A 23668-nucleotide genomic window follows, 5' to 3' on the forward strand; every position below is an offset into this window, starting at 1 on the left:
ATCCTTGTGACATCCGTGGGTCCCCAGCAGCCAGTGAGAGAGCAGGGTGCTGTGATGGGTTGGTGTGACCTGAGACACGTCCTGCACCCACTGGGGTGTAGGGGCCACACCACAATGCTCCTGGGGATGAGTCCTCACCCCACCTGCTGCTGCTGTAAATGCAGCATCATCTGGGGAGGGGGAAAAATAAACAGAAGGAAAAAAAAGTAAGATTATTCTGCCAAGAAGCTGCCATGAGCTCTGCAGAGTGTGACTTGGGGCAGGAATGAGCAGAGTGATGCCTGTGCACTGCTCAGCTGATGAAGAGCTGCTGCTTGGCTCTGGGGTCCGGGTGCATGTCTCGGCTGGGCAGATGGGAGCAGTGGGTGAGCAGGCAGTAGTGACTGGATGGAGGGCTCGGGAGAGGCTCCTCTTGCAGGTTGAAAATGCTGGACACAGCTTTCCTCAAGCACGCAGCACTAGTGCAAACACCCTGACTATGCTTTTTGGCTTGGGCTTTTTTTGCACTGTTTTTTTTTTTTTTTTTTCCTTTTCTTTTTGTTGTTGTTGGGTTTTTTTGGTTTTTTTCCTCCAGAAGTGCTGAGACCTCAGCACACAGACGTCCTAAGCAAATAATCCTTACAACACAGGCAAGAGAAAATCTTATTTCCCCCTTTTTCCGGTGACAGAATCGAGGCAGTGGGATGGCAGGATTTGCCCAACACCATGGTAAGAGTTGGGAGGCAGGGCTGCACTCGCGGCTGCACAAGTTTGACTCCCGCTCCTTTGCAGAGAGAAGAGCGACTGCTGCGCAGCATAAAGATGCATGAGCTAGTTTTAAACGAGCCAGCTGGGATCTGCCGCGGCTGGCTGTGGCAGCTCGGTGCCTGCTGTGCTAATTTACCCACAGAGAAGTGGACAGGAAAAATGCAGGGAGATGAGTGAGTGGGCAGGGGCGTGCGGTGCTGGAGATGGAGAGGAGGGAACGAGCGCGCTCCTGCACGAACTGCGGGATGCAGAGAGCAACCGAGGAACCATCCCTGGCTGCGGTCCCCTGCGCACCTCCTTGCACCACTCTCGGCATCCCCCCGCTTTTTCTAACGCTGGCCATTATCCATCAGCAGAGGTAATGAGCTGGAGCGCAGGAAGCATTGTATCTGGGCTGAGCATGCGAGCCCCGCACAAAAGAGTTTACGGGGGGTAATGTTTTTGATATTTCAGTCTGCAGCGAACCATTTTGCGTTTCGAGCACTTCTTTGCTATTAAATAATTAATAGTTAACCTGCAAAGGCCGTTTGAAGACTGGTGTGGTGATGTCTGGTAATAAATTTGTTTACCTTTTCTTTTTCCCCCTTCTAATTTATTCCAGGGTTTTGCAGTGGGGAGCGAAAGTTTCACATGGCCAGGGTAGTTTGATTTTATAAAAGAGTTCTTAATTTTTATTTTCTTTTCTTTTTTTTTTTCTCCACCCCCGTGGAGCCAGCGGTGCCTCCGGCTTTGTTCTGAGCGTTGCCGGGGCTGCGGGTACCGCCGGGTTTGAGCCCGGCCGGCAGCCGCGGCGGTCCCGCACAGCGCCACGCGTGGATGCCTTCGCCTGCCGCGTTCCGCGCTGCGGGACCGCGCTGTGTGCGTGGGGAGGGGGGACACGCTGCATCGGTGAAACGCCGGCAGCTATTTCAGGAAGCCTCGAAGTCTCCTCCTTCTTATGTAAATAAAGATGACAGCTCGGAGCGCCGGTGCCGCGGCGGGAGGCGCGGGTGTGGGCGGAGGCTGCCGGCGCGGGGCAGCCGGGTCCCGCGTGGGCCGGGGACTGCGGAGTGGAGCCGGAGCCGGGCGGGGGCTGCGCCGACATGGGAGGGCAGGTGACGAGAAACCTGCTCTACGGTAAGGACCGACCGCCCCGCCGCCGCGGGAGGCGGCTGGGAAAGGTGCGGCGGGGGATGCCGGAGATGCGGGTCCTGCCCGACTCGTCCTCCCGGAGCATCCCGCTCCAGGAGCGGGGCTGGCCAGGGAGGGAGCCCGGCCTGGAATGGGGCTGATCTGGCTGCACCGCGGCGATAAGGCGTAGATACCTGCCCAGGCAGCTCATGGGCTTGCTGGGACGTGTTAGGGTCGAAGGAAAAGTAACTGTGTCCGTGTGTATCCGTGTGCGCTGACAGCCCCGCCGGGAAACACCGGCCCCGATGGGCTCGGCCAGGCAGCTGAGCGCGCTCTCGGAGCAGTCACCTTATTTCTCCTTTCCACCAGCAGTTTCTTCTTCGCTGAATTGATAAGGTTTGGAATGAATGTTGATGTGAATTGACGAAGCCGAGGCTGTTGAGTAAAGCCCTCTCCCTGGGTTTGTAGGGTGATGTACAGCGGGGCGAGGGAGGAGCTGGAGAGGGACTGGAATGCCCTGCACAGACCAGCGTTAAACCAGAATATGAATCTATGGACAGCGTGCAATATGAGCCATGTCCCTGCCTGCACAAATCTCGTGCAATAAATACTTCTGTGAGAATACTGCAGTCCTTAGTATTAAACTTGTGTTTTGCTCTGAAATGTTCAGTATGGGTTTGGGCATAGTAAGTGTGCAGCATGCTCAGTGAGGTGTGAATGGAGTTTTCAGAGACCCTTCCTTGTCACAATAATAAACATGGATATGAAAGACACAGGTAAAACTCTGCGTGAGTTTGGAGTATCTCATATCCTTTCTTTGAATAGAGGTACATGAGGTACATACATTTACACTGTGAATATTCATATTACAGCCCTGATTCTTCTCATATTTTCTACCAAGTCCAAACCCTATAGTTTGAGGAACATAGTTAGGAAGTACATCACTCTCCCTAAAGATATTTAGCAAGATGATAGAGATTTTTATTTGTTCATTGTTTATGTTCTGAAGTTTCTGTGGCCTGACCTTATTTCTTATTTTACCTCATGATATGCATGCAGTATGCAGAATAATTGTACTGCTGGGTCACGAAGAAAAAAAAAAAAGCTCTGGCTTTTGTCTTGTGATTTTAAGTGCTTCTTTCTTGTGATTTTAAGTGTCTTTTCCCCTTTGAAGTGTTATTTGAATGTATTTTTAAAAAAATTTAGTGAAAGAATAAAAAAAATATAAAATGTTTCCTGTATGTGCCAGGGGCTTGGCATTCCTGTTGGGGCCTTCTTCTGCCTGCAGCTGGCAGCGCAGGGCACAGTAATCTTGCAACTTCTGCCTTTCAGCGATTCTACTCCAGCAAGCATGCTTCTCTTTAATTTTTATTTGTTGAGAGATGGAGACTAATGAGGTGATGTGGGTAATTAACTCAAATTTTCCTCTTCAAACAGAGGGGCTACAGGCTGTGTTATATACAGAGGTGATGCACTGCTCTGTTCAGCACAGTGACACTTGAAAAAAAATAGGGATTATATTAAAAAAAACAACTGTGCTACAAAGGCACATTTAACAAAAATAGACTACATCTGCACTTGTGGTTTGTCTGTGGCTACTGTTCTTCCAGTTCCATCTTTCTGTTGAATATTTGTGTTTCACATGTATCTCAAAATAGCTGAGTAAAGAGAACAGAATCTGTATCCATTTCTCATAAGTCAAATTGAAAGTGAATGTAACAATACTGAAAGGAGTTGTATTGATAGCCTTGGGATTGACAATCTTTCTTTTACATAGCACAGGTAATTAACCAATGTCCTCCAGATATTTCTGGTGACCTCTCCATGTTGCAAGGATGAGCTGGGATTTTTACAAGCACCTAACTGTTCACTGAAAATTAGCTCAGGTGTGGTGGTACTGCACGTGCTCGGAGCTGGTCCTGGGCAGAAAGCAAGTTTCCCTGAGATGCCCAGGTGCTGGGTCCCTGCCTCTGCCTGGGCACACCCTAACCTTGCCAGGGTCATAAAAGTAAATTGAGATAAAAGCTCCTGAAGTGGCTCTTGAGGGAGGCACCATAAAATCAGGTTGTTGGTTTTAGAAAACTGTGGGTTCCCTGATGTAAGAACAGAGGTTGGGTGTTGGCTGACAGCCAGCTGAACAGTGGGCCCAGACTAATGGCATCCTAGCCTTTATCTGCAATGGTGTGGCCAGCAGGACCAGGGAAGGGATTGTCCCTTTGTACTTGGCACTAGCAAGGCTGCACCTCAAGGGCTGTGTCCAGTTCTGGGGCCCCCAGTCCAGGAAGGACATTGAGGAACCAAGTGAGTCCAGAGAAGGGCCACAGAGCTGTTGAAGGGTGTGAAGAGTAAATCATTTGAGGAGCAGCTGAGGGAGCTGGGGCTGTTTAGCCTGGTAAAAAGGAGGCTAGGAGGAGACCTTATCACTCTCTACAGCTGCCTGACAGGAGGCTGTAGTGAGGCAGGGGTCAGCCTATTCTCCCAAGCAGCAAGGGGTAAGGACAAGAGGAAATGATCTCACATTGTGCCAGGAGAAGTTTTGATTGGATATTAGAAAAAATTTCTTCTTTGAAGGGGCAGTCAAGCATTAAAACAGGCTGCCGAGGGAAGTGGTGGAATCACTGTCCTTGGAAGTGTTCAGGAGGCATGTAGCTGTGGTGCTTAGGAACATGGTTTAGTGGTGGACATGGCAGGGCTGGTTAGGAGTTGGTCTTGGTTATGTTTGAGATGTTTTCCAGTCTTAATGATTCTGCGATTCTAGGTTTACAGTAGTCAGGTGCAAACACACACAGACCATCATGAGGAACACCTGGCATTATTTTACCCCCTTTCACTTACAAATCTGCTTCCAAACAGAAAAGATACGCAGCAATCCTGCTGGATAGGGGAGACTCCTTTGGCTCAGGAAAAGCCACACGTGGGTGATGTGTCATGCGGGGGGTTGCATGGCCATGGTGGTGACACTGGATGTCCCTGGACCTACACTGATGCTTGGGTCTACCGAGTGAAGTCCTGCAAGCCAGTGCTGCTGATCCTATTTGAGCCACACCGTGAGGTACACACTGGCTCGCATGCATAGGCATCTCCCTGGGTGAAAATGCTGCTTTCCCATTGATACATTGCTGCAGAGCCATGCTCACCTGCCCTAAGGGTGGAGTTGGTGGATGCTTAGTGGGCCCTGAGTCACCTGAAGGAAAGTTTCCCACCTCATGGGACTGGGAGGAGGAATAAGGTTTCAGCTAGTGTCACTAAAGTACCAGCTACTTGAGCTTCCTAAGAGAGGTCCACTTCTGACTTTATTCCCTGCTACCAAACAAGCCCAAATTGATGGTACCATGAAAAGCAGCACCTTTGTTTTTGAAGAGTTTTCTGATGGCTTGAGATGTTTGGTCATGGGAGTATTCTCTGTGCAATGCTGAAACCCACTCAAGCATGTCCCTTCGCCTGGCACTGTGCCTGTCTCTGTTCCTCTTTCCCATTCCCTCTTGCTTTCCCACCACCCTTGTAGAAGTCCCTGAGATGATCTCCAGAGCAGTCTACACAGCAAGAAGTTGAAATAGGAGGTTCAAAGGTAACACAACCTTGATGGGCAGGATGTTTACTTTCTATTTAAAATGTAATATCTATATATGCAGTGCTTAACACGTATCAACAGGAGATGTTGATATGGTTCCCTGTGATTCACAGAAAGCTGTTTTTTACAAAAATGACTGTATACTACACTATTTCTATAACAGAATCAGGGTTTATTAAATAATTATATTAAAATACTTGCTAGCTAATCATGCTTGTAAGAAAAGTCTAATAGATGCATATGTCATAATGCCTGTGTTCTTCTTATGTGTTTGATACAAATTTCATCTGCTGCAGTTGTTTTTCATGCCTCCGTCTGGTCATGAGCTCATATTTGTAGAAGATCCTATTCTTGATTTTAGCGGCCAAATCTAGGAGATTCATTCTAAGGGAAAAAAATCCCCAAACACCTGTGTACTTTTTATGTTGCTTTCACTAAGAATCAAACTAACACAAAGGGATGGTTTAGCCAAGAAAGCTGCTGCGCTGTGTGGGAGAGAGATTCAGTGTATGTAGGCGTGCAGAGGTTAGTGATGACACTACACACCTCTTCAAAGGGCTTTTGGCTAGCTAGAGTATACACTGTGGGTTAGTCCACGTGCAGGGGATATGTGAGTCTGCTTATCTGCACATTTGATCAGTAACTGTCCCTACTACCTCTTGTAATTATTAATAACTCATTAGTTGCAGGGCTTTGTTTCACTTTTTCTTTAATTACTCACGTCACCAGCAATTCATTTGCTGTGGAATCATTTTTACAACGAGTAGGGGAAAAGGTATCTTGTGCTATGTTTTTCAAACTATAATAGTATGTCATAAATGTAATTGCAAAGAAGTCCCAAGAGAGAGTATGTCTGGTTTTTAGCTCGGGAGATGGTGCTGATTGACAGGTGTGATTTTCCATCGGAATGGCTGAGGTTTTTGAACTGCTTGCAGAAGGTGCTCTGTGGATTGTGAATACAATATAAATTACAGCATGTGTGTCTTTGTGTGGTGTGCACAGAGGATCAATTAAGTGTTATGCATTACTGGATTTAAACCACCCACGTGTAGGTCTGGTGAGCAATGCAGCCACACTTGTGTGCTGCAAAATGGAAGAAGGAAGCAGGAATTAGATTATAGCAGGACTTCATCCACACTGCATGGCAATAGGCTTTTGGGTTTCTATCTGGGTTTGTTTCCCATTTCATTGGGATCTCATTTTCCATGGTCTTTCCTTTCCTTCCTGGCTGGTCATTTATTCCTGTAGAAAAGAGTGTGAAGCCCTGACATGATCCTTCCTCCACATTTTGTTCTCTTGGAAAACAATTTCTGGGTCTTGTTCGCACATGTTGGTGGGAGATCCAGGACATTTGGGTGCTGTGTGACAGCCTTAGCCCCCATGACAGCTGCTGAGCAGCAGCTGAAGGGCTCTGGGGAAGAGCAGAGGGTGGAGGCCATTTCCCTAGTGAAAAACGGCTACGGTGTGCAACTTCTTTCGGTCTTACTTTGCACTGTAGAGCTCTATTTTTCTCTTTCTGTGAATTCCCTGTAGAGTGATAAATGATGTATCTATATGCATGTGCTGAAATCAGCCCCACACTTCATTTCTCGCTGTCTGTTCCTTGCCTGTACTGCAATAGCCATTCTAATTACTCAATTTACCCTTATAGTTAATATCACTAAACAGCATTGTTCTCTAACACACACATATATTCTAATTTAATAATTTCCATCTTCTTACACCTAACTAAAACTGTGAATATCTGAGAAGAGATAAGAAACAGCAACACCAAAAAGAAAGACCTACAACTCCAACTGCTAGTGAGGTTTCTGTGAAAATTACTGTTGATTTATGTTCTAATAATCTCTGAGTTATTGCCTAGATTTTGGGGTAACTTATCATTTGATGGAGTGACTGGTGATGATATCAGACTCACTAAGGGATGAACATCTCCTGTATCCTTCTGACAGTTGCTTTTTGAGAACTCATACAGGACTGAGGAGAACAGGTTATTTCTGAACTCCCTCTACTTTCAGCACAATTGCAATATAGCCCTGAAAGCAAAAGAGTCTGTGTGTATGAGAAATTAATCCTGTTCAGGGTTGGATTAACTGGTGCAGAAGACCTTGGGCAGGGTGCCAAAACAGTGTTGGCATTTGCTGAAAGTGGAAGTGGAAGTTCCAGAGATTATTTCAGTGTGTGCCTCTGACCTGTGTGCCACCTGCCAGTGTCCCAAGGTGACCGATAATAGAGCATTATCAGCTGCTGACAACACTTCTGACAGGAAGTGTAGGATCTCTGTATGTGGCGATTTTATGGGTAGCCATGTTTATACTTGAAAATGGCTTTATTTATTCTGAAAGGCAAATGAGTTTTTTATTAGCCATGGCAGTTTTTGAGTGTAGGGATCTTGCTCCAATGGTGAAAGCAAAAACTGTTCCTGTTCTCATTTTATCCGTTGCTTTCATGGCATTTTCTCATTAACTTTTCTGTCAGCTTTGATGCTCTGTTCTGGTGGGACCTCAGGACTGAATGTTGTTTGACACATTTTGTTGTCTAATTTGTCCTCTCTTGGACTGCTCCTTTCCCTTCTCTATGTGAATGCATTCTTTGCTCTGATCCTTCTTCACCTCTTCCTTACTTCTCCTGTTTTCTTAAGAATTATGGGTGATTTATTAATCTGTCACTCAATTAATTTAGAGGCAGCAGGTGTCTCTTGGGAGGTTTATAGGATCTACTGACATGTTCTAGGGAATCATTTTCATACTTAATCAAAGCAAGTATTCCCACAGACAGCCTGAAAGTTCATATTGTTAATAGTATTAAATAAATGTACTAAACAAATATGACTACCATTGCAGACATTAGGAGGAATTAAAAAGAGGTTATCTCTATACATATAATCTCAAAACTGATACAGCTGCTTCAGTTTCAGTACAGAATTTTGCATTAATGGTGTCTATATGTGTATAGGATTGCATCAAGAACAGTCTAAAAATTAATCAACAGTCTAAAAATTAATCCTAAAGGAAAGGTAGTTTCATGAAAAGTGAAAGCAAACCAAAGGGTGTAATTAATGTTTGCTCTCAGGAGTTGTCAGGGATCAGTGATGACACAGCAGGGTGCTGAGCTATATATGAGTATAGCTGTGAGCCACAAGCTCTGCAGCACATGTGCCCATGGTCGTTGCACGTACTTCAGCCCTGTGGGTCCCTGGACTTTGTTCTGGGTTTGATCCCTATGATCACTGTTGTACTTTCATTTTCTTCTTGTTTATTCCCCTCTAAATCAATGTTTTACTTTGAAAATGTATTTCTTGAGTCCAAAATGAGTCAGAGTCACCTTCTCTGTAACTCTTGTTGAGTTAGTCCCACCAGTATTTCTGTTCCTTTACTCTGTCCTTGATTGTCTCTTGAAGGAACGCTGTAATTCTTTGGCATTAAAAATAACATTTAAGATGACTGCAGTTGATGGTGCTGGGGAGAGGAGTCCTTTGGTTTATCTGAGATTTACCATGAGCCTGATAGCTGGAAGGGGGTGGGCTCAGAGTGAAACATGATAATTGATCAGATGCATGATTCTACTTTCCTCATTACACACATTGATAGCGCTTTTGTTTTAAAGAAGAGGGGAAATAGTAAAATGGTCATATAATAAAAGCTGTATACATTCATGAACATGGTACAGTGTGCTCCTGGTTGCCTCTCCCCTAACAGCCAGCATCAGCAGAAATCTGAAGTTCTGGCCTGCTCCATCAAGTTAAAATAACTTTTTTCATGAGAAACCTTTGTGTTAAACCAAGGCCCCTTGCTATGAAAATCAGCTCCTTTTTGTGATTCAATGTACATCCTCTTCTGCTTGTACCAGTAAACACATCCTGTTTACATACAGAGAGGGAACACAGAGGGGTCAAGTAACCCTTGTACCCATGGTCTGACTTTGCCCCATCACGTTGTATCTCACAGGTTGGTTCTGCACAGAGGCTGTGTGATGTAGGTCCATGCAAGGTGACCTACCCAGACATGCTGGGTCAGCTCCCAAGGCTCAGCAACTTGCTCACAGGAGACTTTGATGAGGTCTGGAAAACAGAAAAAGACCCAACACTTGTCCCAAGGAGGACGGATGTGACTTCTCTATAAAGTTTTCCTGAATAGCAGAGGCTGATCCCATCTTTGACTACCCTAAGAAGAAAGTTCGCACAAGCGACTTGCAGATGGCTCAGTGTGACTCCGAAAATGCTGGTTAGTGTCACTTCTGGTAAAGTCTTTGGGTTACTTGCTGTGATTTCATGATACTTTTTCTGGCTGACACTGCCAGATTTTCTCTGTGATAGGCCCTGCTGTGCAGCCACGTGGCGCCGTGTGGATACAACACTGGAAGTTTTTGGCCAATAGACTAGTCAGTAAAAGCAGGACCTGCTGTGAGATACTGGGGTGGGACTGAAATGGTGTTTTTCAAGAAACTCTGAGGCTTGTGGCCTGGCTTAAGCAGAGCCCAGGCAGTGCCTGTTGAACCAGGAGGGAGTTTGAAGGAAACATGTGCCTGCATTTGAGTTGCGCCTTGGCAGATCTGGGAATTGGTTGTGGGTTTTTTGACTCGGACTCTTGCAAGAGCCTGTTTGTCAGTTCCCTGCAGTGCTCCCTAGCAACTGATCCCTTAGCTTGTTTTATGAAGTTAAGTGATCCTCAGGCTACTGCAAGTCCCAGACCTGTGTTATCAGCCAGAGGGAAGCTGTGCAGCCTTGAGAAAAGTGGATGGGTTTTATCTGGGGAGAGCTCTCCACCCGTGGAGCGAAGGTTTCTGCCTACAAACAGGGATGGGAAGGTGCTATGCAGAGCCCCAGGGCAACACTATACCCTGTTTGCCAGAGTAGAGGGGGATTTGAGCCATAAACCACATTGTGACACACAAAGAAGCCATTTTAATTTCAGCCTCTGCTGGAAGCATCACATGGAAAAGAAAATGTGATTGGTATGAAAAGAAATGTTTACGTTTCTAGGAGCAGAGACCTCCCAAATAATTAGTATCACTTGACAAACTGCTGTTTAAAATGCAAGTGGTTTAAGTGCTGCAGCTCAACAGGCATTTGTCAGAGCTCTGGCGTAAATGTGATCTCTGCTCTGGGTTGGTTCCTGCTGTAAAATAAAGAAGACTTCCGGTAAACATCTTTTGCTTAAGGAAAATTTCTCCATGGTTTTATCCTTTCTTTGGCTGGAAAGCCTAAATGTTAGAAACTAGTCAAATGGCAGCTTGGTGGCAAGAGTGTTTGGGATAATGTTTTGGAATGAAACAAATCCTGGATTTTATTTTCTGTTCATTAGACCAGGCTTTTGGTCAGAAGAAAGATAGAAATGTTTCATTTTCTTTAGCTTTTGGGAGGAAGAGAGTAAAGGAAAGGCTTTTGGGTGAGAGTTTTGAAAGCCACAGTTTCATCTCTGATCTGCCTATATCTAATATTCACTGACTCAACTAAAAGTACTTTAAATAAAACTTTTCTCTAGGGCTGTTTGAAGACTGACTGAAGACATAAGGGTTGCTAAGAGCTGGTATTTTTCAAAGGTTAAAAAAATGGCAGCTTATAAAGAGACTGAGATAAAAAAGAAAAAGTTTTAAAAAAAACTCTCTGGAAGATGGAAATATATGGGTGGCTATAATGTACTGAAGTATCCCAGATCAAAATGTCTTTTGTCTTTGCACACCAAATAGAATCAGATTATCAAATATAAAATAGAGCTTTATAATAATTGCTTTTGCAAAGGCATCATTGATGGTATGAATTTCTTGGCAACTTGGAAAACGAGATCTGCTCAATTTATTTTCTCATTATCTTAAACTAGTTCAATGCCACCCTCTGTTTTTTCATCTCTGAAGGGTAAGAGACTATCATGTTGTTGCCTTTTTGTTTTATGATTCTGAGTGAATCTATGTGCTTAGAAGGAATGCAGAAGAAGATTGGGAGTCTTGATGGGTGCTGGTCTCATACAGATCTCACATGGAACAGGAGCTACAGCATGGTAGGAGTTGCTGTTCTTCTTAATCTCTCTGCACATCAGTGGCTTTTCAAAATTGGCCAAAGAGACTTTGAGCAGCATGGCTGCGACAAACCTGGCAAACCTGTCTCCTTTCTGACCAGCCCAAGGCACTATTGCTTGAGCAAGGGTGGGTGATCCAAAATCTTGATACTGTGTCTCTGTATTTCAACACTTGGATTTTGGAAGGTTGCTGACTGTAAATGATCTCTTTGGTATGTGCTGTTCAGTGCATGGCTCCTAGCAGTCAGGCTTAGCTAGGAAAATGGGCAGTGCTATCACTGGGATTCTGCAAAGGATAATGTATCATGTTAGATATTAATTCCTGAAAATGGAGATGCAGTGATTGCAGTTCCCTGCATCCTTCCTACACAGGCGTGCAATGGCATTTATCAAACAAAGGATAAAACATCCAGGCTATCTGTACCAATGGCAGAAAGGATAAAATTCAGATAAATATTGTTCAAATGTACTACAGATAGATTTGAAAGAGTGCTAAAGTCATTCACAATGTTTGTGAGAGCTGACTGCTCACAGTGCACTTCAGCAGAGATCCTGTAACCTTGGCTATTTTACTGGGAGATGTTTTTATCCTGTTAGTTGCAGAGTGGCTACCTGACCTCTCTTTACCCACTCACAAGTTATCCCACAGAGACCTTTCTGCTCTGAACCCTCATACAGCAAAGCTGTTCCCTGGGGACTCCAGGCCATGCCTCATCCCCAGGCTGATTGCAGCTTCAGACTGCCCAGTATACAAGAAGTTGCTTGGAGATTCAGAAGCTCTCTGGCATTTAATAACTGGAATATTTTGAGATTTATTTGCTGTATATATATCTACATGACAATACATGCTTTCCAACTTTTCTTCATGCTGTGCTTTGGAAAATCCATGCTTTAACCCTTGTGGACAGACTTTATCAGTTTTGTCTTTAGTGGTGTGGCAGAAACAGTAATTTTGTGCTGCACACATGGCTGGTAGTGCTGGCTCAGTTAATGCAGAGTGGGGTATGTAGTACTGTGTGAGCAACGGTAATAAAGTGTAAATATGGGCAAATTACCCTTAATAACTTGAGTATTGCAGAGATTTTGAAGTGTACCTTCTGGGGAACAAAATACAGATTGATAGTGGTTTGGTATTTGTGCAACTTCAGTTTGATATCAAACATTTTGTGTTTTTCCTCTGTGTACTCTATTTACAGCAGTAGGTTCAGATTCAGAATTGAGATCTGCTTTTGGGTGCAGAAAATTAATCAGGGAAATGCTTCATGGCCCAGAGGTCTGGATTTGCAGACTCCAGTTCAACAGCTGCATCTCTCTGTGCTGTCAGGAAGGAGCATCTGTCAGGGATGCAGTGTGGCCCTTATTACATTATAATTTAGTGCTGTGGCTTAGATAAACAGGAGCATTTATGTACTGGAAAAAAAAACCCCAAAAACCCAAACCTGCAAACCCCTAAAAATATTAAAGCTCCACTGATTTTTTTTACCAGAAGAAATGCCCCTTATCTGAACATTGAGTAAAAGATGTTACACTTTTTTTAAGCTAAAAAAAGCAAGGAAAATGGATGGACAAATTGGTCTCCACACTTAATTGCTCCTTGCTTTTCTGAAATAGTGTATGTGTCTTTCCACCAAGAGAATAAAGTCCCCTGAGCCCTTTAGGCTTGTTTCCAGCTCACACGTGATCTTCAAGGCAGTCACACTATGAATGTGGCTTTATCAGGAGCAATGCTCTGACTCACGTGGCATTAAATTTCTTCCTCTTTTCGGTACATCAATATGCAAAAATGCCCCTCTGCAGGACTTGTAAAGCTATGTGATCTTCCCATTCCAAGCTGGCTTGCTTTTCTAGCCCATCTCTCTCCTTTCAGCTATTTAGAAATGCCCTCATCTCCATGATGACTTTCATCTTCATGATGTGTTCCTCCCGTGCCACCTGCTGTATATTACCCAGCTTCAGTAACTGGTAACTGGTCATCTGTGTCAGGAAAGATCATGAAAGTAAATCTGCAGCAATGTAAAATTAATGAAAATTGAATTATTGTGAAGTTTTTTTCCTGTTTGTACATACTGATGTTAAATTTCAAAGCCAGGGGTGACAGAACTTCTTCGGTGTGTTTTCACAGGAAACATTGGGGTATGTCCTCTACAAAACAACTTCGAGGGGTTGACTCTGTTACCCAAGTCATTAGAAAATAATCATGGAGGTTTGAGGAGGTTCTGTGAGGGCTTATAATGAAAGGGCTTGGAGCTTCTAGTTTGAAGTGTGTTTTTGCCTATGCAAATCAGAGAGGAGTAGAACTGACTTCCATGTGCTGTTGTGGTGGCAGAAGAGGTGTGGAGTCACCTCCTGCTGTCCTCCGGGGCAAGGAATAGCACTGGCCATGAGTATGGAACAGCATGATTCCAGAAACAGATTCATTAAAATCACATACAGATAAAACATATGCTTGCTTACAGAGTTATGTTCCTCTTATTCCTATTTCTTTTCTTATAACCTGTAAACAGTTCTGGGCTGGACCCATCTCTTCTGTCTTTGTGAGATTCAGCATGAGATGGTAGCAGGTAGGATGACTTCTAAAGAAATAAAACAGGTCTATGTGCTCTTGTCCTCAGGCAATAAGGATTCAGCACCCTTGGTCTTCTACTGGCTGATCTGTGGCGGCAAATGCTAAGGAAAGCAAGTTCCCCCATGGACTGTTCCAGCAGCTGTTTGTAGCAAAACGTGAAGTGATAACTTCATGGATCTGGCCTGGGAATTGCTAGGAAGGATGGTGGAATAGTATTCACACTTACTCTTTGAATAAGCATGAGATATAATGTTTATTTTTGTAAAAATAAACTGTAACTTTATGGTCTGACTGGCTGGTGAAGTTTCATGTTTTAATTCAGTGGTCGAAGTTCAAGTTCTGGTCTGCTAAAGAAACAGAGTTATTTACTGTAAAGGGTGTTGAAACTGGTGCAAGTGATGTGCTGTAGAGCCAGATGAGAGTGGGAAAGTCAATAATTTAGATTCCACTTGTGACTGTGGTACAGAAAGTACAGATTAATGAAGGAATGTGTGTGTAGAGGGCCAAATTCTTGCATAAAGGGAGAAATGTTGCCCTTTCTTCTGGTTTTGCCTCAGCAGTACTTATATTATTTGCTTGGAAAAAAATAATATTTTATGGTGTGGTTAACGCTTCTAATGCTACTGGAGTCCTCCCTGGTCTGGGCAAAAGTCCTTGTTTATAATTTCTATTTGTGCATCAAAGTTGCTGGAGAGCAGGGCTGGTGCCCTGCCCTGGGCTGGGAGCTTTACAGCTGGCTCTGCCAGGTGCACTGGGAATTTAAGAGGCTGATGGTGGGAGTCAGGCATGGGGCTCTGTACTTTCATCCCACCAATGTACCTAAAAAAACACCATTTCAATGAGAAACTTTAGCCTCATTTAGTACCCAGTGCAAGTTTCTTTGCAGGAATGTGTTACAGATTAACTAGTGGTCTGCCAAAATAAATCCATCTCTTTATAACTTTGTGAGATTGGAGAGCCTTGGTTATTCACAAGGGCACAGGAGGTACTTGAGGAGACAGGGAATTGTTTGGGTTTTTTTAATATGAGAAGGTATGAAACATGAGGAGAACAAACCAGGATAGTCCAAAAGACTGAAAAAGAGTAGACCTAAGTGAGAGAGAAATGTGCCAGATAAAGTGAGGCTAGTGAAGGAAGGTGAAGACTTGAAAGAGAGAAGTGGCTGAAAAACTAATATTTGTGACAAGGGAGGAGGAGGAAGAAGGAGGAAGGGATGGTAAAGAAAGCAGAGAGGAAGGTTGTATGTTATGTGAGTCTTCCTCAAGAAGAAATAGGCAGAGAAGAATGAAAAGGAAGAATTAAAAAAAAAATGTGGCTCGTATAATCCTGAAATATTTAAGAGGATGTTAAATGTAGCCAAATAGTAAAAGTAATAGTAAATTTTGACCTGCCTGATAAGTTGCTAGCTCAAATAACCCCTTACTTTAAGGATTTATTTGTTGCCAAACAGGAAATAAAGCCAGTGGAATCAATGTCTTTTGGGTCTAGTCAGTGTGGAGCAAGACTAGAATTTCAGGTCGTATTTCCTTTGTAAGCACTTTCATATTCCATTTCACAAGAACATAAACCCTACAAAACCCCCCTGCATAAAAAGCAGCCAGGTGACCCTGAGCAGATATATATTTAAAGAAGTTCCCTTTAGGACTGCTTTTGGACTTTATATTGAATGGAAATCTTTGACATTTGGGTAACTGATGCAGATGGAAATAGTTTGGAGACTGTTCTGACTAAAAGCAAAGAGAGTGGTGCAATTCTCTGCTGCTGAAAAACTAAATTTTCAGTTGATCAGAAGGAAATTAAAATAGGCAAAAAAAGGACAGAGAAGACCTGCTGGTTGGCAGTATTTCCACAGCTACCAGTTACAGGAAGGAAAGAACAGTGACCTGAGTTTGGGTACATTATCATATCAACACTAGATAATTTTGGCAAAAGATCACTGCACCTCACAAATTTAAATATGGATGGGTAAGGAGCTGCTCCTGGCAATCATGCTCTCAAGGGATCCTGCAAGGAAAAACAGCAGGAGACTTTCAGGAGGAAGGGTTTGAAACAAGAATAATTTGAGCACTGTGTTTTTAAACAAGACTGCACACAAAATGACCCAACTTCACACTTTCTTGAAGTGACTCTAAACTGATGTTTTATATTAGAAAAAAGGCACACTCCAAGTGTAATTGTCATGTATGACAGAAGAAAAACTGCTTTCTGAGAGTCTCTAGAAATGGCATTACAGCATAGAGCTTCATGATATGTGGTACTGAACACAGTCTAATCTCCAACTAGGTAAGAGAAGGTGCTCTTCCACTGCTCTTACCATTCAACCCAGTGCATGTCTTTCTTGATTAGAGGTGGTCTCTGATTAGGGAGCTGTGCTGAACAAGATGCTCAGGATGTGTAAGCATCCTCTAGCTGATCATCCAAGAAGAAGAAGAATTCAGATATGCTCCACAAAATATCCTGTCTCTTTCAACTGATGCAAAGAAAAGCATCCTGTTATATTGTAAATATTCAGTGGGAGCAGTCTGATGTGTGCCTAATTCAGCATCTTGAGTCTAGGGGCACATCTTTGATTTTACACAGATACAACTCAAAGCAAATCCAAGTGCTTGATTTCAGAACCACAGCTTCTCTCCTTTTCTTTGCATGGCCTTCTCAATAGGCTACACCATTTCTACCATCTTTTGGATTTTGGTTCTACAGATCCATTTGCTTGTCTCTACTGCTCTTACGTTTGCTTTCTCTTGCTCTCCATTGCTCCCACATCCTTTCTAATCCTGACAAATAAATGAAGTTTAACCTTGATAGGTTACCTCTGTTTCTGGTGAACTCTCAGTGTTCAGACTTTCAAGCTATTACAGTGTAGATGGAAAATGTGCCCAGGATAGACTTTCCATTAAACTGTATTTAAATTGGAAGAGAATGCTGGCACCTCAACAAGTATTCCAGAATTAGATCCCAAAATACTGAGGCTAGCTAATCTTTTGGAAGAACAAAAACTCTTACTGATTTATATTTAGCAGAGGGAATGCATTTTAAAAACACAGCCTATATGAGGCCCCTTGAAGAAAACATCTTTTACATTGATTTGTAGTGCATGGAAATACTACACAGCCGTAAAATATTTGCACTCGGGCTCTGCTTTTGTGTAGCTTTTTTTTTTTTTCTTCTTGCAGTATGAACTGTCATGAACTCTCTGAGAGTGGCTTCTCTGCTGACTGTGGCTGTGCAGTGAGACAGGGCTGCCTCTGGGGCAGCAGCTTTGCTGTTTGTCACGCCTGTGCCCAGCGTTGCGGGGCAGCACCACGGTGAGAACACCCAGCTTGTGACTGTGAGGCTTTGGTTCAAAGTGGGTGCAAGGTTTATATTTGTATGGTACCCTGGGACCTGTGTAGAGAGGGATGAAGGGCTCCTGGCCCTAATCTCAGCAGCACAACTCTAATGTGAATATCTGCAATGACTGCTTGGGCTTGGTTTACATGATTAGTGTAAATCATGAAAACCATGTTAGTGTAAATTAGGAGGAATTTTGTAATGTTAACAAAAACATGTTCTGTGCATAGTTCTGATCTATACTAAAGAAATGAGTAACTGGAGTTACAGTAGGTGGGAGAGGTCAATGGCTTATCCCAACTGGGCAGCATCTGGAAAAGGAGCTATGACAAGAAGTAGGTTTGTTAATGCAGTGAGTCAGAAAAGCAAACATAACTTATAAATTATATGTAATCTTGTGGCCAATAGTGTATCAGCTTATCTTTGAGAAGATAAGGATTATCAACAGGGCAGAGCATGGAAAGTTCTGAGTTTTTTTCTTCCTTATGTCCCACCATCTGCAGCACAGACAGATCAGCCATCACTCTCGGCAGGCTGTTTCTATTCCTCCTGAAGCATCAGCTTTAGAAAAGGAGTTTACCAAACTGCACTTTTGCAAGAGAGGGATAAACAGAGTTTTTGAAACATCCCTAGACCCTAAACCTAACTAGACTTGCTTTCTTTTGTTAGAAGACATAAATATATTATTACATTTCTCATTAGAGTGCTGACAGAGCCTACCTGATCACAGCAGAGCAAAAATGTTCTAAATCAAGAAAGAAATCTTAGATGCTTCCATGGCACTAAGATTTTTACTTTGATCTCCTGCTTTCCTCCTCACAGCATCAACCTACAATAATAAGTTAGTAAGCCATAGTAAGAATAATAAAGATGCATCACCAAGGTACAAAGAAAATAAGGTCAGAAATGCCTCCCTGCTGTCAAAAACATAATTATTGCACGTGCAAGTTGCTCCTGCCTGTGGATCAGAGGAGCTGCTGGAAGCTACTGTAGGGAGGAGTGGCTGCTGCTGATGCAGGGATGCATCCCTTTCCATGGATTTGTCTGGAGCTCGGGGGTGCAGCTCCCAAGGCAATTCCTTCTGCCCAGCAACTTCCGGGGGGAGCTGCTCACCCCTCTCTCCTTACCTGGCAGATGGGAGCATATGGCTGCTTACTTATGCTCTGCTGTTCTTACATGCTTAGTGGGCTTATGGCCCGCAGGGGCTCAGGGGGATTTGCATGGAGAGAGGGCAAGGAGGGACCTGGAAAGGGTGGGCTGCATCCATGGGAAGTGGAGGGGTGCCAGAGGCCTCTGGTGTGTCACAAGAGTAACTGAATTTTTGTAAATGACTGAAAGACACTGAATAAACAGTGCCTAATTAGGCACCGGGAGATGATTAATGATTACACAGCATTGTAGCCGAAGATATGAAATTTAAAAATTCATTTATAAGGGGAAGAGAGTTCTTCTTAATAGCCTGATGTGCATGTAGAACTATATTCACACTTTTCTTCTTGGTGTCATCTATTCTTCAATAAAGAATAGGGCCTGGTCAGCCTTGGTACTTTTTAAGTGCTTACAGAGCCATCATCTGGATTGCTCTTCCTGGAGATGGTATGTGTGAGGGTTTGCCTTCCCAGCTCAGTCCTGTCCTGCTGCCCTCTCCATCTGCCTCTCCTGCGTTTTCCTTCCCTCATCTGGCAGAGTCTTCTCTAACCTCTGCACAGAGACATCTTCTCATCTCTCTGTGTAATTTCAGCAACAAACATCAGTTCAGCCTTATCCTTCCTGTAGTCAATTAACAGATTCACTTCTCATCTGTAGTACTTAAATCTATCTACTTTACCCTGCCTAAACTTTTGCTCTGAGTATTTTGCCTTTTTTAAAATAAAATATTACAAACAACTCAGGCTTATTATAACTGAAGAAGAGATCTTATTCTTGTGTTACTCCTCAGCTCTTTTATCTACTTTTTTCAAGCTTTACAGAAGTTGCCACACTCCTGACTCTTACTGATAGTCAGAGCCTCAGCACTGTCTTCAGGCAAGCTTTTGTAAAGCCTTACATCCAGGTTCTGACCAGGGACTCCTAAGTTGAGGTGTTCAGCTGTGTTGCTAAAAAAGCCCCACTCCCAGGTCACTGCCTGGCACTCTTGCAGAGGTTGCTGTCCCTGTGCATCCTGTTGGACAGGACGTATCTCTGCTCCTCAGCTACAGCACTGCAAGGAATAGAGAGAAAATGCACATCCCAGCTGAGCAGAGACACAGAGGAAATGACAGCGTCTCTCTCTCTCTCAGTCCATCCTCCTAAATGCGCTCAAACACACCAATATTGTGAGTCTTGCAGATCCAACTTGCCTCTATGCCATCCCCAGGACATAGCCTTTCTCCTTTCCTTTCTGTGCTGAAGCTTTGAAGTCATGTCTTCTGTCCCTGGCAAACAAAGTCTTGCTGTGCGTGTATTTATTAAAAATTTTACTTGTTGCACCTGTTTTCCTGCCCTTTGTTCTTACTGTCATTTTTTGCATCTCTTCCCCTCATTCCACTTTTCTTTATGAAATGAAAAATCAGCTTCTTCACTTTGAGGGCTCGACAAAATGAACCACTTCCTTCCCACCATTTGTCAGGTTTGAAAGACGGATCCATTGCAGATCATCCTGCAAACAACTCCAGCTTCTGTTGCCCAAGTTTTATACTGGATAGAGGGAGGTTTCTCACAGATGCTCTAAAACCTCACTTGTTGTCTCTTATCTCTTACTGTAAAGACAATTTAGACAAATTTGCATTTCAGGTTAAAAAAACAAACAGGACTGGTATTATCCCCTTTCATATGCACGTGGTTGGCCTGCACCTGCCTCTTGTGTTGTAAATGGAAAATCTTACACTGTGCACAAACCTACTCGCTTGATACATCTTGTCACCTCTAAAATAGCACAGATGAAAGTAAGTTATGTTTTGGCTTTGACTTCTTTTGGAGTCTTGGATGGGAATGCTAGATCCGACCAGCTGGCTGAGATCCACCTTGTAGATATTTCCCTAATTCACTAAAGTTAAACCCAAAATGCTCCTTAATTTGGATTTAGCACTCTAGAATTAACCCTTTGCATTTCTATCATTGAATACCCCAACTCTTGCAAAGCTATAGTCTCTTCCTGTGGAGGATCAAAGCTTTGCTTTGGCTTCTCGGTCATCCTGCCATGCAAACATGAGTACTTTACTGTGGTGACAGCAATCTGACAGGGTCATTGCCATCCTACAGGCCCAGGGAGAGCTGGCAATAGACTGTAGATGTATTATTACTTACTCCCTCAAGAACAGCAAACATGTTTTTAAAGGCAGTGAAGATTTACAGTAATTTATGTTTTTCTCTTCTGTGCACATGCCCTGGGTCAGGCTGCATGTGAGAAAACAAGGTTTGCACCCCCTTTCAAGTTTCCACTGGTGTTAAGCTAATGTTTATTTTTAGTAAACTGTATTTCAAGTTGTGCTTTTAAGAATCCTTTTGCAAAGCCTAGCATAACAATTTCAATATGTTTTCTTCTTCTGAGCTTATTATTAACAAATATAAATGATCAGTGTAACTAGTTATGCTGTGTTTCACTGATAATTTTCAAAAGTATGGGTCCAGCTCAAGAAATGGTAAGGTTTGCAAGCATTCATATAGGTTGATTTTTTTTCTCCCTGTGCTATTACTAACTACCCAGCTTTGGAAAGGTTGTGTGGAGACTCCTTCAAGGGCAGGCCTTTTCTGCTTCACTTGTGTGGGTGTCCCTGTCCCTACACCCACATATGGTTTCCTTTTCTTCCTTCTCAAAATCCTTCCCTTTAAGTGCTTATCCATTAAGGCCACCTGCCAGATAAAGCACTGTCAGCCTCTTCTGATAAAGTAATAATTCTGAAACACTCTTCTCCATTCATAGTGTGGTGTTTGCCATGCCTGCTCGTTTCGCTTTCACTTGCCTGCAGCACAGGTACCTCTGTCCCCACCCCAGGCCTCTCCTTCTCCCCAGGCAGACAAGGATATGTCATTTCCATTTGCTATTGCATGTTAATCTTTGGCCTCTGTTTTAAAGTCTTGTTTTCTTTTTCTTTCAATTCTGAATGATACTTATTTCACATGCTATAAGAAATTTATCTTTAATCCCTTGCAGTCAGTTTTCAATCTGAAATGTTTTTTTTCAATATTGTCATGAGTGCCTATTGAGGTATTTTCAACTGGAAAAAATGTATTAAAGAAAAAATAAATTCAGACATTTCTTGCAGAATTTAAGAAATCCCATGCCTTCAAGATTATGTGTAATGTTTGCAGAGCATGAGCACTTCTGGTGGAAACCCCTAAGAGGCTTTGAGCTGCATTTTCCTAAGCTGAGAACTCCCAGCGTTGCCTTGTGTGTGCTATACAGGATGCTGGTCAGGCCTTGAGATCTGGGAGAACAGGGACATCTAAGGCACAGGGAAGGAGGAGTGTGCCACTTTTGGGGAAATACTCTGCTTTACCAAAGGGCCTCTAAAAGGATGCACTTAGGAGTGGGACACTGAAGACAGAGCAGTTCAGTTGTGTTGTGGTGTGGTTCATATTAGCATCTTCTTCACCTTGGCTCGCTTAAAGGTTTCAGAAGATCCAGTCCATGACCTTGCAGCTCAGGGGAGCAAGTGGTACTTTACCACTTTTGCTATGGTCTTGGCAGGGCTTAGGATATTCCGAAAATGTTGGGTTCAGGGTTCAAACCTGGTGCTGAGTGAAATAGTTCAAACAGCATCTATAACCAGGCATGAATGGAGAGATGAAGTCAAACCTAAGGAGTGAGGAGCTGCTGTTCTTTGGGACCCCTAGCATGGAAGCTGGAAAGCTGTACAGAGCTCTACTGTGCCCCTCTGGGCTTGCAGCCCTTCAGCACAGAGGCTGTTTTCAGACAGGCATGATCTTGCTCTTGTGACTTTTGTCACAAGATAGCAGTTTCAAAGGGGAGATAGTAGAGAACACACCTAGTTTCCGAAAATCTAGTGATACTGGAAGGGATTCAGCCTTCTGTTCTTTGGGCATGTGACAGTCTTTAATTGAGAGGCAGTACCTCTCTTTTAGGCAGTTTTAGGCAGAATATTCTGAGAATATTCTGTCTGTGGGCCTGCTGCAGCTTGTATTGTCTTCTGACCTCCTACTCTGGTCTGTGGGTAAAGCCAGGGTGCTCCCCCCACAGGTCAGCAGTGACCTTTCCAAAGGGAAAAGGTCAGGCTCATGTGAGCTTCTACATCCTGACCTTCCCCTGTGAAGGTCCCTTTTCATGCAGTCTGTTCTTCCCAAAGGTTTCCCTCTGTGACCTGCCTGCTCAGGTTAACTTCTACTTTTCCTCAGTACTCTGCACCTTACTTCTCCGTCTGCATGTGTGAGGAACAGAAGTAAGCTGACATATTCCACATCACTTTTAGCATCAAAAAACTCCCAGTTGATTCATATGTCCCATAAAGCATTAATGGAAGTGTTTAAAGGTAACAGCCCTGCTGTATGACCTACCTGCTCTGTTCTGAAGGAAGAGTGCTGTTGCTGAAAATGGGAGGAAAAAAATTCCATCAAGGAGATGAGAAGGCCAGAGTGACAGCTGCTGAAGTTGAATTAGAATGTTCTCATCAGAAGCCAGCATTTTAAGTTCTGCTGATAGTTAATCACACTCAGTTTGAGGATGTGCTGTTACAGCTTTGTTGTAGCTACAAGCTAAGACTACCCAAAAGGTTGTAAGGAAGAGGGTCTGGACTTTTTATTGCACAATCAACAGTTACATTAGAGGTGTAAGCATTATTTTATAGTAGCTATAGAAATACATAGCAGTGAACAGTTAATTTGTGTGAAGAATATAGATAATTAGTTTCTATAGTTTGTGTATGTAAAGAGTACAGTTTAGTCATGCAGCTCTACAGCACAAACTGGCACATTCTTAAGATCATATTTGCTTTTGTAGCGTCCCTCAGTCTGTCACAGAATAGTCCTGTGTTCTGTTGGTACTCTGTTTCCAAATTTAAGAGTATTTCCTCCCAAACATGTGTGCATGTTGTAGTGTGTATGTGCACACAAGGAATAGGAAGCAGATGACTTGTGTTCAGCAGAGAAGTTGTTTTGATCTGGAGCTGCTGCAGGTTCCCTGTTAAAAAGAAACGTGCCTGTCCATTTGTTCAGGAACAAAGCTGCTGTCGTGGCTGTGCTGATCCTGTGTCAAGTCTTTCTGTAGAGTCTTGAGTGGAGAAAGATGTAATTTCTTCCATTCTTCACAGCCTTTCTCCCTCTTACTTTTCCCCGCTGTAATCATGATGTGCTGATCAATGCCTTCATGATATGTGGGATCTCAACTGAGGTTCT

At 43.4% G+C, this 23668-nt stretch overlaps 1 protein-coding gene across 3 annotated transcripts in view; it reads left to right on the forward strand.

Annotated features, from left to right (window-relative positions):
- Positions 1–23668, forward strand: part of NEURL1 (neuralized E3 ubiquitin protein ligase 1) — a 143322-nt gene that overhangs the window by 58239 nt on the left and 61415 nt on the right. Inside the window, exon 1 of one of the 3 annotated variants that reach the window (XM_015633724.3) lies at positions 864–1105. The exons of the other annotated variants lie outside the window; for them this stretch is intronic. The gene's annotated coding sequence lies outside the window, so the exon portion shown is untranslated. Of the gene's footprint in view, positions 1–863; positions 1106–23668 lie in introns of those variants that run through there. 3 annotated transcript variants of the gene reach the window in all.

This window comes from Parus major, chromosome 6, assembly GCF_001522545.3.
Source record: "Parus major isolate Abel chromosome 6, Parus_major1.1, whole genome shotgun sequence".
Lineage (NCBI taxonomy): Eukaryota > Metazoa > Chordata > Aves > Passeriformes > Paridae > Parus > Parus major.